We start from the raw sequence: 6,304 nt of genomic DNA on the forward strand, positions 1-6,304 counted from the left end.
AAAGAACAGAACAGGAAACAACATACAAGTAAAATTTGTTTTGGTTTTTCGACGATCAAGTCATTCAAGGAAATAAATAAATTTTTAAAAATTGAAACTGTCAAATGCATATTTATTTTTAATCGTTCTAAAGCCGATCACCAAAGAGTTGAAGGGAAAGGCAGAGAAAGAACAGACTAATAAAACATAATAATTCTATACATGTCAAGTCAACAGAGTTACTGCTCTTTCTCTATATCGATGTTTATGAGACTCTGCTCTGTTTCACATTAGTTGAGCTTAAAAAACCCTTAGAACAGTAAACTTGTTCACACACAAAAGACAGCTCTGTTTTTCTCTTTTGCAGGCACACAGAAAACAACTAAGATTTCTATTCTAATACACACTAAATAAGAAAATCTCTCAATAGAGTAGCTGCCTTGTTTCATACGAAGATAATAAAAAAAAAAAATATGCACAATATATTACAAAATAAAATGGACTGAAAGGAAAGGTTGAACCCATTTGATCAACAGGCTGGCCATACCAGCAGAACAAGAACCTTGCAGCAAATAAAGGAAAGACGTGATTAAACAGGGGAGTGAATCACTTTTAAATTTCCAACAAGAGTTTACGGGATATTCCAAGTAGCTTTTCCTAAACATATTATCTTCAATTAAAATATATGACTGGGAAAGCAAATAATAAAGGAGAAACTAACATAGCAACTAGCAATCCAGTTGCTCGAGATTTCATTCTTTTCTTCCTGTGCTTCCATTTGAAAAGGCACAACGATGGGAGTTGTGCTTGAATATGCTCAGGAGGAGACTTGAGAGGAATTACCTGATTGAGATGTGGAAGCAAGAGATGGGAGTGCATTGGACGTCTCCATTGTAAATTAAGAAGACACTGGAAGGTTGGCTTCATTAAATGGAGCATATGTTGGTACAGGTATTTCTGGAGGAAGATTAGGCACTCGACCTTCCAGCTTCAGCAACTTTACCACTTGCGTCATTTTGGGTCTTGCAGTTGGATCTGGATGAGAGCACCACAACCCTATCGCTGTCAATTGTTCCACTTCTGCCTTCTCAAACTCCCCATTTAACTTCTCACCTGCAGCTTCCAAAACTTTGCCCTGACCATAAAGATCCCATACCCACTCCACAAGCCTCATATTATGTTCTTGCAATCTCAAATCTACTGCTCTCCTTCCTGTAGCGATTTCCAAGGCCACAGCACCAAAGCTGTAAACGTCTGATTCAGGGCTTGTTCTTCCTGTGATCACACACTCAGGAGCTAGGTAACCGAGGGTTCCAGCTGCCATTGTGGTTTGAGACAAACGATTGTGCTCCAACATGCGCGCCAAACCGAAGTCCCCAAGCTTTGCATTGAAATTGCAGTCAAGCATAACATTGCTGGATTTTACATCTCTGTGTCAAATGCAGTGAGCCCATCCTTCATGGAGATATAGCAGTCCAGAAGCTATTTCCAAAGCTATTCGATATCTGTGACTCCACTGCAGTGGGGGAATATCTCCTTTGGTAAAGAGGTGTTTGTCTAGGCTTCCATTGGACATGTAATCGTACACCAAAAGTAATTCACCTCTCTCATGACACCATCCCAAAAGCTGAACGAGGTTTCGATGTCTTACTCGACTAACAATGCTTATTTCAGAGATAAATTCTTTTAACCCGTGTTGACCCTTGTGAGATGCGCTTCACAGCTACCACTTCATTTAATTCTCCTATAACGCCTTTGTACACACCTCCAAATCCTCCTTGTCCCAGCTTTAAAGTTTCACTGAAATTGTTGGTTCCGGCCTTGAGATCCTCCAGCTTATATCTACGTGGACCCTGATCTACAAGCAAGGCAATCTCAATTTCCTTGTCTTCACACGTTTGTGCATAGCTGCTTCCCATTATCCTCTTCTTTTTGCGAATGGCAAACAAGCTATAGATAACAACTGCTCCTGTTAAACAAAGAAAACCCCTACAGCAGTCAAAATAATTATTTTCGTGGAAATGCTCTTGATCTTGGGCCTGGTATTGAAGCTCCATGAAAGGATTGTGTGGGTCTCACTAGATAAATAAGCAGCCGCAGAAATCCCGACAACAAAATTCTCTGGAAGAAATTTGAAGCAATCAAAAGGAAATGCAAGAATGGGATCTCTTTGGGACGTAGAGCTATTGGAGGTATTGAAGAGGAATATTTGCAGGTAATTTTTTCTAACGTTGCAATCTATGCGCGCATTCCACAACTTACCATTCAGTATACACGTTGTCGGTCCCTCCAATTCCAAGTCCAACTTGAGTGCCTCTTCCTGTCGGCAATATGATATTCTTCCACAATTTAGGAATCCTATCAAATCTGGGAAAAACCACGGCGTTGGGCATTGCCAATCATTCGCCTCACCACACATTTAACAGAAGATGAAGAGTATACCTGACATACAGTAGTTCTCAAGAACCTATCATGATATGTATAATTTTTCACATCCATTAGATGGTTGCAGATCCGAAATACATCTACCATTCAATATTCATATTCACTTAATTACTGTATTCCTACCATCACACATATTTCATCTATTACATATCGCATAGCATAACCATTGACACCTATTTTCAAATTAAACAACCTCTACACATTTCATTATAAAATGCCCATATAAGAACCTTTCCTTCCACTCATTATTGACCAACTCTCTTCTCACTTAATACTAAACACCTCAAATTTCCACTTTATATCTTATACTCAAACCCTAGAAACCTCATAATTTACCTTAAGTTCAATTATTCCCTTCTAGCTGCATCCTTTGTCTATACCATTGCAGCCCATTCTATTAATCTCTACTAGTCAATCCTATATTTTTGGTTATCTCCTCTTGGTCTTGTCTCATTATTTGTCTTAATTTCCCCTTTGTTTTATGATTCCCTCTTAAGCCATCCCACTAATATTTGCTAGTCCACTCTATATTCAATTGTCCCCTTTTACTCTCATACCATTGTACTCTCTCTTATGTAATCTTATGTGCCTTTTAATTTTACAAAATCAACAAAATATTTAAAATTTAATCATTATTACATATTTATAATTTGAAACTAATATGATGGTTTAAATACTATATCAAATATTTATAATATTTTTTATCTAAGCTAAATTAACTTATCATTAATATCAATTCTACTTTCACATTATGGTAAATACTTTTAATTTAACAAAATCAAAAAATTATTTAAAATTTTATCATTATTACATATGTATAATTTAAAATTAATATAATTCTTTAAACACTTTATCAAATATTCATAATATTTTTCATCAATTAAAAATTAAGTTATGGTTAATATAAACTATGCTTTCACTTTGTGGTTAAATAATTACAATATCCAATAGTTGTTTCTCTTTAACTAATTACTCTAACAACATTATAAGGTTATAACTCTAAATCAATTAATCAATATAGTCATATTTATGCCTATTACAAATCGATAAAATAGTAATACATGCAACGTGAAACTATTATCTATCTTGTTTTCAAATTAGTATACCACAACTCATCTATCATTTATTCTTCAATTATTCTTCAATAATAATATAAAGCAAATACTAGCCACTAAGTGGCACAAATTTATCACTTGGGGTGTGGATGATGTACCATTTATTCTTGTTGAGCTTTAGCTTTTGTTGATCATTTTTAAGATTTGTTTAATTCAATATTTGTCATTCAACACTTGTATAGTGAACAAATATGAAGTATGCTAGTTTGTTGTGTTGATTTCAATATTGTTCACATAAATTATAGTTATGTTGAATATCATCATTACGATAAATGATTATTATAATAAAAATTAATTATTAGAAAGATTATGCAAAGAATTATTTCTCTTACTTGTATGATAGCTATAAGACATGTACTATATTATTATATGAAGTATGTATTAACATATAATTAAAATTAAGAAAAGAAATTTATACATCAGGTTTTATATTATAGTATATATATGAAATTTAATATCTTAATATAGAGAAAAAAAAAATTATATTTAATATAGATTAATTAATAATCTATTTACTAGAGTCACATGATAAACTTGTTAATATAATTATGTATATTTAACCCATCTTACTAATTAATATAATTGTGTATATTCAATCTATTTTACTAAATTTTAATATACATTCAAATTATGTTATCATTATAATAATTTGTAATACTATCATATAATAATTATACTTATCTTTCTATTGGATTTTACCTTTGTTTGATCAAAATATTACTATTTGATTGTCTCCCATATATATATATATATATATATATATATATATATATATATATATATATACGGAGTTAATTTTTGTCATTCTACACTTGTATTGTGAACACATATGTAATGTGCTAGTTTGTTGTGTTGTTTTCATTGTTGTTGACATAAGTTATAGTTATGTCGAATATCATCATTATAATATATGATTTTTATTATATAAAATTATTTTCTTTACTTATATGATAGTTATAAGACATGGACTATATTATTATTATTATTATAATATAAAATATTTATTAACATATAATTAAAATTAAGAAAAAAAATATATTCATCCATTTATATTATATTGCATATATATCAAATTTTATATCTTAATTAAGCCGAAGGCGTCTCTTATTTGAAAGAGACGACCTCGGTTTTTCATCGAACAACGGATAATGTTGTAGAAGAGAAACAAGACCATCAAAACGATTGTATGCGTTCAATTTTTCAGTACCATTTAACACGTCATCGATTTGTATTTGTTTAAATCTCTTTGTCGATACTTTGGTATAACACTATACTTTGTTCGTTTTGCGTAAAATGTGCTCTAGCGCATTCATTTTTTAAATTTTTATTCCCACGTGTTCGTACAAGGATCATTTATCGCCGGTTTTTGTACAGCTCATATATGTAGTTATCATTTTAATTTCGTGCCAACTGTTTGATAGGGCATTTAAAAGACACGTATGCGATGTATGCTTCATAAAAGACATCGATTAAGGAGATCAAAAATATATTGACTTCAATTATTGTTAATATGCATTGCTTATCATTCGAACAATTATCGCCAAGGAATCTGTATATTAGGCTATTCAACTATGACAACACACTTTACGGTTAAGAGGAATGGACGGTAATAGGAAAATACAAGAGGAATTCCTTTTAGAAATTATCTCATAACTTATTCAAAACAAGAGTTAGTGAAGCCACTTGCATGAATGGATATGGTTTACTAGGGCTAACTCAGTTTGACATGACATTAATATGAGGCATGAGAATCACATTGACTTCGTTTTTTATATTTATGCTACAGTATCAAAGTCAAAGGAATAATGAAAATAAACTTAAAATAATTTTATTGAATATGCAAGGAAAATCAATTACTTTAAATGGCTTATGATACTTAATAGACTTTCTCTCCGGAGGAATTATGATAATAATGATTTATGCTCTATTTGTAAACTTCCTGAGACTGGCAGGCATATTTTCTTTGATTGCTCCATTGCTAAGGAAATATGGTTAATGTTTGGCTTTTCTATCCCTGATCTTGTGAATATTATGAAAATTATTTCTGGGCACATTAAAGTATTGAAAAAGGATGCTAATATTTTTTGGTTTGCTTTATCTGCCAATATTATTTCGTATATTTGGAAAATTAGGAATGCTGATAGGTTTGAAGGTCAAGCCAGGGCCTTTACTGAATCCTTTTGAAGACTCACATTCTTCAAAATTGTCGTCCAGGTTGCCTCTACTATGAATGTTGAGAGACACAAGCTCCTGAGGTTCCTCAAGGATGGTCATGTCACCATGTTCATCAATGAGATGAGGGATGGTTATGAGTGGAGATGCAACAAGGACAACCTATCCTCCTTTGAGGAGGCTCTCAAGAAGCTGAACAACGAAATTCAAGATAACAGGGAACCCTCCTACACCCAAGTTGAGATGCTGGCACAGATTCAGAGCCAGAAGACCATTGTTTGGATGGAAGGACCTCAGGGATGGACGACATGGGTTGAACCCCATGACAATATCCTCTCTTGATTATTTTGTTGACTTCTCATGATGCAGTTAGTTTGTTAGTACTCTTTTGTGCGGATTACGCACCTTGTTGATTACTTGGGTTTTTGTTGTCCTGTGGCGGTGACAACTATGTTTTGCTGAGGCCTGACCTCCTTGTTCTGGATTCTCTTGATTTTTAATATAAAAAAAATATGCAAGGAATAACTAAATTAAAATGTGAATTATAATTTTATTTTTTTTGGAGAAGCATCACAATTGAAGGGGATTGATTA

This window comes from Cryptomeria japonica, chromosome 5 (assembly GCF_030272615.1).
Source record: "Cryptomeria japonica chromosome 5, Sugi_1.0, whole genome shotgun sequence".
NCBI classification, from domain to species: domain Eukaryota; kingdom Viridiplantae; phylum Streptophyta; class Pinopsida; order Cupressales; family Cupressaceae; genus Cryptomeria; species Cryptomeria japonica.